We start from the raw sequence: 14,167 nt of genomic DNA, 5'->3' as shown, positions 1-14,167 counted from the left end.
TTTCCGTGTCCCTTAAGTTTCAGAAGTCATGTAGCGTAGTTCCGCATTATTGTACAGTGAAAAAAGTCTCTGCTTCCGCTGTATCGAACAAGATTTGTGATTGGTTTCAGGACTTTTTCTCCGGGACCGCTCCAAAATCTCAAGTGTTTTTCGGTACACAGGAGAAAACTAAACTGCGGATGGAAATTCGTATCCAAAGCTGTCATCCACGAGGGCAACAGAGCATCGCGTTCATAGGAGACAAGGCCTTTCTACGCAGCAGCTAGCTACGTCTTCTCCACTGCCGATCGTGGTAGTTAGTCGCGACCACTGAATGACAAGCAACATTGCAAGACCTTCCGCCCACTGGCCAACAGCAACTTTTGCTGCCTAAGGGGTGGCCTAGTGGCAGGCCCCAGCGCCTGTAGCTTAGATGCTCTGCACCACAGTTGGCTGACGCTTCCGAATATTGGTTCCTATTCGCGATTTTATCCTCAAGAAAGCCTCTAAAATAGCTCGACGTTGGTCTTAACACTTCCGGGACACATCGTACACCATTGGCCGGTGAATTGTTTGGATATGTAATTTCAAGCAATATATAACCTATTTACGTGTGGCCAAGCCAGTACGAGCACTTTCAAGAGTGTAATATTATGAGTGGGGATGTATGTTTCTGACTTATACGCCCGAGAAGCACTCCGGCGCATTTGGTGGCCTGGAAGATGATATTGCTAAGTAGTCTGCCACTTGGTATCTACAGAAATTAAGGGAAAAGTGCGATTGATGAGTGTATGATGCACTTTTTTGGTGAGCACTTTGATGAGTAGCTGTACGAGTTGCTATTTAGGACTATCCGCTCTTCCATGAAGTTCTTTGTACTACATGAGTTAATGCTTCAGCTAACCCCAGTGCTATTAAAAACAGGTTACCGGTTGGACTAAGTCACGTTGGTAAAATTCTTTATCTCACAGTTACACGTCTCTAACAGCTTTTAGCACTAATGATAATTCACGAATATTACTTGAATTACTCCCGTAATTTATTGTGTACTCGGAATAAATCCAAATTTAATTTTACTGTCTGCTATTTTAGTTGAAGCCATGTGGGCGTTCTCGTCCAAATTTTACTTGTACACTCTTTACCAGTCTCCATTTATTTCACAGTGTTTTCAATTGTGGTACGTTGCCAGCTTTGATGTAACTAAATATTTATTGGATTTATTATTATTGAGCATTTGTTACTTGATACGCTCTTTTTCTGCATTCAGTTTCTGACGAACAAAACTACTGGAGTGGGGCGAAACTGTACGCAGTGTTATGATTTGAAATGGCAACTTAAACTGCCGAGTTTCTAATTCGAAGTCTGTCTTGTTGTTTGGATGCATTTATTTTCATTTCTCGAACCTTACTTGTTAACGAAGTACATTATAACTATTTGGAGTACCTTGTTAGTACATATGTCATTTTAATGTTTGAATTGTTATGTTTTCTTCGTGAGCTGAGCTGAAAATGATATTTCATTCTGAAGTACGTAAACACATAAAAGATGTGGTGTCCACGGAAACACACAAAGTTCAGTCGTATACAGAACTCTCCAAAGAACACATTGAATGCATATTGAACCAGTGAATTTAATGTGATAATTAAAATCGTTTTAGTAAGAAACTTCATATGAAGTGCTGACCCTACATCAACACATTACGACGTCTTAAATAGTTATATCTTTTCTATTCATTACGTTCTTACACTTGCAATATTTCATGTTAACCCCAATATACGCTACCTTTAAACTAGTCACTCTTTATAACAATTTGTTTCTTAACATTTAGCCAGTACAGCATCCAGTATTCATAATAATTTACATCCTTTCTAAAGAGCAACCTTCTTTTCAATATTCTGTCGTGCAGTTAGGTGACTTACATTAAGTGTTCTTGTGAGCGACTTCATAAAACTGTCTTCATTGCATCATGCCTCTATAGCAATCTCTAGCTCACCTTTTTGGGACACTGCCTATAGACTCGCATTAATTTGCAGTGTGTCTTTATAAGAGTGTTACCTGTTCCGCATGAATACTGAAGTCTTGGGATGCTGTTTTATGCACATATTGCCACTCAGAGTGGCCGTGCGGTTCTAGGCGCTACAGTCTGGAGCCGAGCGATCGCTGGGGTTGCAGGTTCGAATCCTGCCTCGGGCATGGATGTGTGTGATGTCCTTAGGTTGGTTAGGTTTAATTAGTTCTAAGTTCTAGGCGACTGATGACCTCAGCAGTTAAGTCGCATAGTGCTCAGAGCCATTTTTTTGTGCAAATATTATGTGTGAATCTTATTAGAGCATCCACAAAATTAATGGAAGCTTTACGTTTGTTCAACTCATTCCGACGGCAGACTTAATAGTTTTAAAATAGTGTGTAAAACTTATGTAGTTCTTAAATATGTTATATACCCATGCTGGGAAGGTAAGTGATCTTTGGCATGACATCATCGATGCCACTCCTGTTCTGGTTTACACGGTCGGGTCATACTCAAGGCCCACATGATCGGGGCAACGAAATGAATTACTTGGACGCCCACCGATCAGCACTCCATATCGAAATTTGGTTCGATATTATGTATTGTGAAACTGTCCAAAATTATAATTAAAACACATTGCCACACATAATCTTTATAAAATAAGTAAACATTTAATCATGTAAAAGACGAGCTGTAACCGGAAAGACACTCAGTTCAAACACGTACAAAACTAATCAAAGAACAGAGCAAATGCCTATTTGATCGATAATGCGACGATTAATGTCGTTCAAGAGAAGCACTACACTGCACTACACTACACACAGACTACAATCACATACACTTAGTAGTGACAGCTACCTACACAACTCTTATACTCCCGAGGGAATGGTGCCTGCGGACGCAATGGATAGGGGAAGCCTTTCCAGTTAGGCGGTTGTCTTGACCTTCGTGGTCTCCCACCCGTCCAGGCCATATGATTTTAGTCTACTTTACCAAACTGACTTTTCTCAGTAAAATTAGCGCAGAAACGTCGGACAGGTAGGTTGCAGATGTCGTGACGTACTGAAAGAGGACTGTGTACGAAGAAATAATAAAGCGAGATGTACTTTGGTTAGGGCGCCGAACTTTCTGTAAGGTGAAATACAGGACTCAGTTAGCTGTCTCATCATCAATATTTAGTTTTTAAATGGTTACTATAAATAGATCAAGAGAAATGACAACCTGGTACCACTGAAAAGGACGTAGGAGACTGATCCGAATACAGAATAAATTTCCTTTACTTCACGTCAATGGTCACAATGTTATTTTTTGTCATCAGAGTACCGAATTCGATCTATAATGACCATCGTCAGAGCTGTTTTATATGAAATGCCACTATGGATCCAGTGTATTAATACATGATTTTATAAAACAGATCTGAATGTGATCATTATAGGCCGAAACCGGTAGTCTGATGAAAAACAAATCGTAACAATAGACGTGAAGTAAAGAAGATCAATCGTTCCTTACGCTCGTCATATCCAAGCCTGTATACCATCGATTTCTTTTTAATTTATCGTAAAAAGTAACTTCATCCTAAACGTACTTTCCTGATTTACTAACCATGTATTAGTTTACTGACTATCGCATGAGGTTCCTTCTACTCTTTCTTCCGCATGAGGTTCCTTCTAATCTTTCTTCCAGTGGTCCATTGATAATGACTTAATTACTATATGATAAGTTAGTTATTGGAAAACATAGCCAGAAAATTATGAGTGTCTTGGTCCATATGAGAGAGATTCAATTACGTTTCTTTCCGTTGAGGATGACGTTACTCATTCCTGTGAGTGTATCAAGATATCTTCGTAGTTCAGTGACCAGTTTTCAATATGTGCCGCGATACTAGCCAATGACAGTGGACAAATTTCGTGACATAAACCGACAATAAAATTACAGGGAACTGTATGAAATTTTACATGTACTAGTGGTGTGATGAGCGGTAAGTTAATTAACAAATTTATGTGTACCACTACAAATTTCAGAATTTGTTGATGAGGTACATCTTATGTTTCCGTCGAAATTGATTCTTAAATGAATTTAGCTAAAAGTATGTAGTCTTTCGTTGTGTATTCTGCTCCTCGTGTTTAACTCTGAACTGCCAACTTCTGGAACTGCACCTACTTTGCTTGCTTTTATAACACTGTGTGATCACATCGTTCATTCATTCGCTATGAATATGCATGAATACTGAAAAGTAGGAAAAATACGGTCGGGAGCACACTGACGCATGCTGTGATGTCTCAAATATTGCTTGTGCCAGTTGAAAACATATACATTCACGTAAACACACACACGTGAAAATATACTTGGTGTCTCCCATATGAGTGTGACATTCTCTTGTTTTCTGTGACTCATGTCACATTTTTACTAAATCATACTAGAACTTTCGTGAAATGACTCTATAACGTTCACATTAATTTTAAAACGATTAATAGAAGTAGGTTGATGTTATACATGACTGCCAGTAATTCTGTTATCCTCGAAGACGTATTAGTGCTGAAAGTGTATAAAACTATGACGGACATATACATCCGTGCGTATTCGTTTTACAGGTTAATGAGTGTGTCATAATGAGCTACAAAGCAGGATTATATACTGGTGTGATACTTCATTTATAGATACAGTAATACACAAAAGTTCGAAACATAATTGAACGCCCATGAAACGTTTGAAATGTTATAGTCAGCGAAGGAAGGAGATTAGTTCTAATTCTCGCTAGTTTTGTATACGTACTTCGAAACTAACTAGCGAGCGTTGAAGTGCGTGGTATTAAAATGTATATTCTGAAGGAGTTCGTCAAATGTGAAGTCTTGTACGAAGAGGAACTTGGCGACAGACAGTTAAGAGAACAGATTCTCTTGAAATGGGTAAGGTGTATCGAATAAGTAATGGAGAGGTGCTGGAACGGTAAAGAAAATAAATTTAAGGGATATCGTGAGCAGCCAAGATATCGTAAAGTCAGTAACAAAGGGTAGGTAGGGGGGGAAGGTGTGATAGACGCTGGAGACCAAGGTAAGACTACTATTTCTAGGTTCAAATGGATGTAGGTTACAATAGTTACGAAGAGATGAGGAAACTTGCACAGGACAGAATAGTGTAGGGAGGTGCAAAAAGCCACAAACTCAACAAAGATTTGAAGAACTGAAATTCGATCTCAGTGCCTCATTAGAAGCTATGTTTAATAAAGTAACTGTGAGCAATGAAATGTAACTTAATGCCACACGATAATCCTACAGGTTTCTATAAACTGCTACTGTGTAAGTTTTAAAGTAGTCAAGTGTACTTCAGAAGTACGTCCAACAGGCTGCGGTCACTGGACTGCTAGATATAGAACTTGAAGCTGCGTTCTGCAATTCATTTTATACCCACATAGCAGTCTTGATTCCGGAAATTATAGAAAATTTTGGTTGAAATGAGAGCTGAGTACCTTTCACATGATGTCGGCCCAGCATTTTTTTTTCGGATTAGCTTTAGGGAACAAGCAATATAGTCGGTTTGTAAATTGCGCTTCAGTGGTATAATGAAGTAAGTAGCAGAAATTAATCGTCCGCTTTGTGGTTTATTTACAATTCAGCGCACAAAAAGGAAACCGTAAATTTGATATCTGTCTACATCTGAGTCTTCTTGATACCGCTGTGGGCTAGTGAAGTCGATTGGGCCCTTCCACCACGGTCGATGTGTACGAGTCTGCCACCGAGGGTGTTCCCAAGCGTATCCCCCACACCGCCTAGAGTGCCTCCCAAGCCGACATCTACGGCGGCCGGTCTCCGCGTCGTGGTCGTTGTCGTGCTGGTGGTCGTTGTGGTCGAGTTGTCCTACGAGTTGCTACGGTCGCAGGTTCGAATCCTGCCTCGGGCATGGATATTGTGATGTCCTTAGGTTAGTTAGGTTTAATTAGTTCTAGGTTCTAGGTGACTGGTGTCCTCAGAAGTTGGGTCGCATAGTGCTCAAATCCATTTCAACCATTTTTGTCCTATGAGTCCACTGGGCCGCCCATCGGCAGTACAGCAACCAGCACCATCACTGACATCTGAAATAAAAGCAGTTGTCGATAACAGTTGGTGTTCCATATCATACTATAATATCACCGAGTTACCTTTGCAACGACCCACCTCACAAAAATACTGGAGTGAAACAATATGTACAGACGTTAAATGAATTGTAGGTAAAACACGTGGCATGATTCGGTGTGTTGCTAAGATACTTAGAATATTCAGTCAGAATCAAAATGAGATACTTGAACGTTGCAGTATTAGAATATTGCTCAGGATTGTAGAGCCCATACCAGATAGGGCTCATAGGGAAAACTGAACTTATACAGAGAAGGGCAGCACGAATCTTCACAGTTTTGCTCGGTGGAAATTATCCGCAAAGACAATAATACACTAATTACAGAGGCCAGAGAGGTGTTTAATCAGTGACTCTTCCCATGATCCATACTGCTATTTGAACTAGAAGAAATTCCAACAAGTCATACGATGCCAATACGCTTTTCAACTCGATTTGCGAAGTATAGGTGTAGGTGGTAACATACAGGTGTAGTAGAAGTACAGTATTCAGATGAAGGTGTGGTGTATTTCAAAAACTTGACCGGATCCTGTACGAATTGTTATTTGGTTGAGGGGGAGGGTAGGAGTGAGACTAAGTGGTTCAAATGGTTCAAATGCTTCTGAGCACTATGGGACTTAATATCTGAGGTCATCAGTCCCCTAGAACTTAGAACTACTTAAACCTAACTAACCTAAGGACATCACACAGCAATGTCCAAAGTTAAGTCGCATAGTGCTCAGAGCCATGTTACTAATTTGTAAGTTGTTTTGTGGTTTAAAAGATTTATCAGCTACAAGAATTGCTATGAGAAATTTGGAACCAGTGAAGAATAAATCTACAAGCGAAATCATATTAGCCTACCACGCATTTTTGCCAAACCATTGTTTTGTTTTCTGTAACGGTGGACACCTGGTGCAGAAATAGGATATACGAATATATACCATACTCTGTCGCCTCACGTTTCATGAGGTCATCGCAATAGTTAAGGTCGCAGCAGGTGGCCGACTTGGTAATGGATATAGAGGAAAAGACATTGATCACTAACATTCTCTAGTGGTCACTGTTATCTTGTAACACGTAAGAATTTATCTGTTTCAGGCTCGTATTTGAAATTGTTTCAGACGACTTCACATTATCTAGATATCTTGAATCCTTCAGCCGAATTTCTATACAACGTTCTCCAAATATATGTAGGGACTAACACAAAACTTAATCCCCCCTGGTACATTGTACACAAGATACTTAAGTGAGAACGCCGCAAAATGAACTGATTAACAACAATAATTAAATGCAACCACACTAATAATGTTTTCAATTAGCATGCGATTTCTTCAAATAGCGGACGATTTTGGTGGCAGAAATCACATAGTAATACGGGAATGGAAAAGATTATGGTTATATTGGCTAGCGTCTTATGTATTCACTGCAATATTGCGAATTAATACAAATTGTCAATACGTAGGTGCCTACGTTCTGGATGGAATTAGTATGTTTCTATTATGGGGTAGTTTTATTACTGTTTGCTCAGAATGTTTCATTAATAATCTGGATTAGATGCATGCATATGTTATTACGGAGCTGTTCAGAGAAGTATGAGGCGAAATGTCACTAATCGTGGGGCCCCTCCGGCCATAGGTTCGAATCCTCCCTCGAGTATGGGTGTCGGTGTTGCCCCTAGGGTTGAGTCAGTTTAAGTAGTGTATACGTCTATGGACCGATGACCTCAGTAGTTTCGTCCCTTAGGAACTCAAACACATTGCAACATTTGAAAGAAGTATGAAAGACAGTGGAAAAAGTGTATGAAGAGTTTGTGGAATGTACACTTAGAGCTAAACTAATCCTACATGTAAAATAGCATCAAAAGTGAGGAAAAAAACACACCTTGCAACACATGTCACAAGCATTAGAAAATATTATTACGATTTATACAGTGTCACTGAAACAAATGTCCTGATTCATGTTCTTTCTTTTCTGTCACATGAAGCACCGAAAGGCGTAAGACAGACTTGACGGTCAGTCAGAATGGATGTACAAACCAAGAAATTTATAGATCCGGAGATTTTATATGTAACCGAGAAGCTGTCTAAAAACTCGAGAGTGTAGGGGCTAAAGTAAGGTGCTCATTATGAAATCTAGACGAATCTGAATAACATCGAAACTCGTTGTTTCAGTTTTTCTATTGCTCAGCATACATAATTCTTATAATGTGATTCGCTTAAGATCAAGGGTGAAAAATAATGTTTTCACCAATTCCCGAGAAGACCGCATGTTTCGCCATCAAATGGCTGCACAATCTTGAATAAGTACTTGAAATACTGAAGATCAATGACTTTTCTACTGACATTTTGTACCAGATTCTCATTGCTTGTAGGAGCTGTATCTTTCAATAGTCTATCTTATTCGTCTAGTGTGAATCATTAACATTATCTTTGATACTGAACACGACAGTACCGAAAAATCTGTCACTGTGAAACCCCATGCACCTACATGTTATGCTTCAATTTCTCTCAAAAATGCTTCACTTGCATGGAAACAATGTACAGATCTACTTCCACGTTAAAAACATGAGCAATTTTACTTAAATATAAAACGATTACCTAATTTACAGAGCTCTTTACGATATTCAAAAGAGTTGCGCAGGAAATATGAGCCGTGCTGAGATATCTGACAAAGTCATATTTGTTGACGGTAAGCGGATGTAATTGGCAAAGCTTAACCAAGAATGACCTTCCCTCTAGAATCACTATCAACGTTCCCACCCGCTGCGACCACGAGTCTTGTGCTGACTTCCCGACACGCGAGGAGATAATCCACTGTATATATACCTCCACTTCGCAACAGGCTACACAGCGCAACAGAAGTCGAAGCAATGGTTAGTCAAACGCTGAATTCAACGGTAAGAGAATCTCACTTCTATGCTATTGTCAGTTAGAATTTATTGATGTAACATTTGTCTCTGGGAAGTTTTAAGCGTATGACATCTGACGGTTCCAAAGAGGAGCATTCTTCAGTTGTACAAAACGGAAGTAGCGAAGGTTAGGGTTTAACGTTGAGGTCGAGGAATTAGAGGCGGAGCACAAGTTCGGGAAGAATAAGGAGGCGAAGAAAACCATTCTAACAGTCCTAGCAGAAAGCCTAATCTGAAAGAATTGTATGTATCTGGACCGACTTCGTCCTGAATCCGAGACCACTGTGTTAACGTCTGAATCACCTCGCTCGGTACTTATTCTGAAATATCGTTATCAGAGTGACAGCGTGCTGGAGAGTTTGTCGTTTTCTCTGTTACTCTAATTTATTTAGTTTGAATGCCATCCAATCTTTCTTTTCGTGTCTATATCGTATCAGCAGATTTAACGAAATAACTAAGTTAACTTTTGTTAATCACAATATTTACTTTTCCTAAACGCCGTCGTATTACGTTTGACTCAGTTAGCAGTGTGTATGCTCGAATGTGACAGAAAGTTCAGATACAGGGTTGCTACGTCGGAGAATCCGTCTTCCAAGATATTTCGTTCTAGAGTTTTCCACTAGAGGTTTGTAGTTCACATCGCTAACCTTATAGCAAAAACTGGCGTGGAGACGCACTCGCAAAGGCAATCGCTGCATGAGAGACCTCAATCGAGTATCGAGCCCTCTTCAAATGTCGCTGCATCTGTTGCGCGCATGCGCGTACGCAATGGTGACACTACAAGCGCGCTCTCTGTCGGAATGCGCACTCGCGGAGATAAAATTCAGTTGCCAAATTAATAAAATTAAATGTCGCTATACGTGTCATTCGCCACAAAATGTTCTCTTTCCGCACTAAGTAAAGAAATTACTGGGTCCCACGCCTTATCCGTATGAACCCGGCATCACGGTTAACAGGATCTTTCGCGAAATGTATTTTCACCGATTCTTTAATAACGGAATCCCATAAATGACTAGTTGAGTCAATTTCCGTGATAGGGTAATTCATTAAATGGTCTGTCAAGATACGCTGCATAGCTATGGCTGAGTCATTGGTCTGCGAAAGTGTCGATCGTGTAAAACGTGCTTTTGACGCACGATGAGTGTTGTCTGATCTACATATGTTCTACCATACTGGCAAGGTATTCCGTAGATTCCGGCCCTGCACAATACCAGATCGTCCTTTGCCAAACCGAGAAGAGCACAAGTCTTTGTATGTGGGCTTAAGATTAGTTTCTGACCTAACGTTTCCTTTAGATTATGCCTAATCTCGACGAAAAATTACCGACGTGCGGGAGGAATGCCCTCAATATGAACCCCTCCATCTCCTCTATGCTCGCGTGAGACTTCACGTTCCTTCTTCCTTGAAGCTGTGATAATTTAATGTGGAGAATATCCATTATCTTGGACCGAAGGCTCTAGGTGTTCTAGCTCCTTGGCAAGACCGTCTCCACCAACGCAGCGCACCAACCTTCAGGAAGTTTGTGCAGTTTATAGAGGACGAGAACCTATATTTTTCGGTACACCACTCTAATTAGGTACATAAAAGCGATGACTTCAAATATAGCGACAATCTGAGTAGTACAAATATTGTGGTGAAGATTACATAATCACATAACACATATTTATACAGCCTGCATTGCAACGGCTCCTAGCAGTTATCAGTAGCCCAGTTAAATAGGAAAAATATAGAAATGTAAATAGGTCACTAGGCTTATTTTTAATCATATTACTCATGAAATGACTTGAATTACAATTTATCGCATGAAGAGTAATAGGCATTTCCTGTAATGTTGACAATAGTATACTAATTGTGTATCGCTATACGTCTTGTCCCAACTTGCTTGTCATCATTTGTGGTTTAAGACTGTAGATACATTTAAAACAGTAGATACACAATCACAATTATAATGCGGTAATTAGGTGGAAATTTAGTTGAAGCCCGTTCTCATATTCCTCCGGTAACCACAGTGTCTCGTTGGCAGTGGAAGTAGCAATGACAAACGTCAATGTTCACAATAAACTCAGTGTCAAAAACTGATACGTCACATGAGGAATTCGGGAGCTATCTGCAGTGATTATTCATTGCTCTACTTGGTCGAAATTGCTCTGCCTACCTCCAGATAACTACGTCGACCATCTATGAACGAATTAAATTGGAAAGAAACAGTAAAATAATTGGATTCAATAGGAAAATACGAGTGATCTCCCACTATACTCACACAAGCTCATTTAACTTTTATATCAACACCAGAAAACTATATGCACGTGAACTATAACACTATCCACTGCCTCTGTAAAAGCGATTGTTTGTTTCTTGTATAGAGTTTGGCAAGTTAATTACTTTTCTCCTTGCCAGATAAATTACATTTGAACAATTGGCACAGTTGTAATACAGTGAAGTCACATCTTCAAGAGGTCAAAATTAACGCACCCAATGGGTACTCTAATCACAATATTAACGTACCTAACGATGGTTCTTAACCGATCCACGTGGGCTTAAGGACGTAGGAGGATTCATTATTGCTATCTAAGCTCCGTTATGTAACTTACGCAAATACACATGCGAAAAAGATGTTTTGCATCACCTCGGTTCCACGAGTTCCGGAACCAGTACCGAAATTTGGAATGGATACGAACATAAACATCATTTCCGCCCCTTTTATTGCTCATGAAAACATTACATATTTTACCACTATACAGCGAGACCTTTAGTGGTGGTGGTCCAGACTGCTGTTCACACCTGTACGTCTAATACCTAGTACCACGTCCTCTTGCACTGATGCATGCTTGTATTCGGAGTGGCATACTATCCACTAGTTCATCAAGGCACTGTTGGTCCAGATTGTCCCACTCCTCAAAGGCGATTCGGCTTAGATCCGTCAGAGTGGTTGGTGGGTCACGTTGTCCATAAACAGCCCTTTTCAATCTATCCCAGGCATGTTCGATAGGGTTCATGTCTGCAGAACATGCTGGCCACTCTAGTCGAGCGATGTCGTTGTCCTGAAGGAAGTCATTCACAAGATGTGCACGACGCCGGCCTGAATTGTTGTCCATAAAGATGAATGCCTCGCCAACATCCTGCCGACATGGTTGCACTGCCGGAAGGTGGACGGCATTCACGTATCGTACAGTCGTTACGGCTCCTTGCTTGACCACTAGCGGCAAATGTCGGCCACACTGACGCCACCCCAAAACAGCAGGAAACCTCCACCTTGTTGCAGTCGATGGACAGTGTGTCTAAAACGTGCAGCCTGACCGGGTGGCCTCCAAATACTTCCACCGATTGTCTGGTTGAAAGCATATGCGACACCTATCGGCGAAAAGAACGTGATACCAATCCCGAGGGGTCCATTCGCCTTGTTGTTAGGCCCATCTGTACCGCGGTGCATGGTGTCGTTGTTCCAAGGACGGACCTCGCCATGGACGTCGGGAGTGAAGTTGCGCAGCATGCAAACTATTGCGCACGGTTCGAGTCGTAACACAGCGTCCTGTGGCTGCACGAATGGCATTATTCAACACGGAGGGGTTGCTGTCAGGGTTCCTCCGAGCTGTAATGCGCAGGTAGCGATCATCCACTGTAGTAGTAGTCCTGTAGCGGCCTCACCTAGGCATGTCATCACATATCCTCCATGTCCGAACAATATCGCTTTGGTTCACTCCGAGACACCTCGACACTTCCCTTGTTAGGAGCCCTCCCTGGCACAATGTAACAATCCAGACGCGATCGAATCGCGGTATTGACCGTCTAGGCATGGTAGCGATCGAACCGCGGTATTGACTGTATGGGCCAGGTTGAACTAAAGATAACACGATCCGTGTACATCCTTCTTGGTGGAATGACTGGAACTAATAGGCTGTCGGACGCCCTCCGTCTAATAATCGCTGATCATGCATGGTCGCTTACATCTTTGGGGGGCATAGTGACATCTCTGATCATTACCCCCTCCCTTCCCCCCTCCCCGCCCCAATGTCTATCTTCAGGATTTCTGCTAACCGGTGTGACGCAAAACTTTTTGTGTTGCGTGTATAAATGAGTAGTAGCATCTTTATTGTAGACGTTGGTCACACAAGTGTTACCAAGGCTACCACTGTTTTACCTAGGGGCGTCCAGGTTTGCTACGGAATCGGTTATCATTTGCAAATTTCGTGTCTTTTTTCACTGAAGAACCAAATCCAGATTCTTCCTTGTTCATAATTTACCAAAGTATTTGTTAAGCCTGCATCTCTGTCAGTGCGAATTATGACCTGCAGTTACTATGTCAAGTAGTATTACTATTACATAGGCATTTCCCCAAAGGATACCTTCCATGACGGAGCTGAAAGAACACGAATGAATGAATTTCAACTCTCGCAGTACTACCAACTAACGTAAGCTGTTATCACATGCGTTAAATTTACCGCAGTCACAGCTGTTATTAGGGTTTAAACATAAGAAAGCATGTTAAGTACAAGCAGGAAGTTATTCAGAAGTAATTGTTTTATTACAGAGTTTCGTGATGACAGCGCTGGTTGTGACTGCCGTACTGGTGATGGCTGGCCCAGCGGACGCCCAGAGCACCACGACGCGAAGACCGGCCGCGGTTGACGTAGGTCTGGGAGACACCGTTGGCAGTCTTGGAGGAACACTTGGGAACACCCTGGGAGGAGGAGTTCTGCACGTAAGCCGTGCTGGGAAGCCCATATCGACGTCATCAGCACAAAGCCGTTCACAGAAGAGTCAGGCGTAAACACAGAGAAACCAATTCAGCTACTGTTATTTCATATTCTAAAGTCATTATAATGTTGATGTTGAATATCGACGTGTTAATAAATGATATAAATGTGGTTTGCCTGTGGTCACATTATGTTTTACGTTGATAATTTGGGAGAAATTAGGAATAGTCGCAAGATGGAGACACGACGCTTCGTCTTTCACTGGTAGTAGATTCTCCATTGAGCTGTCAAACCCTTCTTTTTGATCCTTCAACTTCATTGCACACTTCTATCCATTCGAAACTAACAGAAACCCCTGTCGTACGGCAGTAATTACAATTTCAGATTGTTTTTGGTTCAGTTTTACCAAGTGTCTCGTCGCTAACAATCTCAGATCGTGGCCTTTGAAATCTGACTGGCTGTACCTGTTGAACATTTTTTGTTATTAAT

The 14,167-nt window shown here is 41.1% G+C and overlaps 1 long non-coding RNA gene across 1 annotated transcript; it reads left to right on the top strand.

Annotated features, from left to right (window-relative positions):
- Nucleotides 1–8,911: 8,911 nt before the first annotated feature.
- LOC126278158 (uncharacterized) lies at nt 8,912–13,864 on the top strand. The gene is made up of 2 exons (XR_007550661.1): nt 8,912–8,972; nt 13,513–13,864. It is a non-coding gene; the product is annotated as an uncharacterized LOC126278158 (long non-coding RNA).
- Nucleotides 13,865–14,167: the final 303 nt, after the last annotated feature.

Source organism: Schistocerca gregaria, chromosome 6 (genome assembly GCF_023897955.1).
Source record: "Schistocerca gregaria isolate iqSchGreg1 chromosome 6, iqSchGreg1.2, whole genome shotgun sequence".
Classification (NCBI taxonomy): Eukaryota; Metazoa; Arthropoda; class Insecta; order Orthoptera; family Acrididae; genus Schistocerca; species Schistocerca gregaria.
The sequence above is the reverse complement of the archived record's forward strand: the minus strand, read 5'-3'. Positions and strand labels throughout refer to the sequence as shown.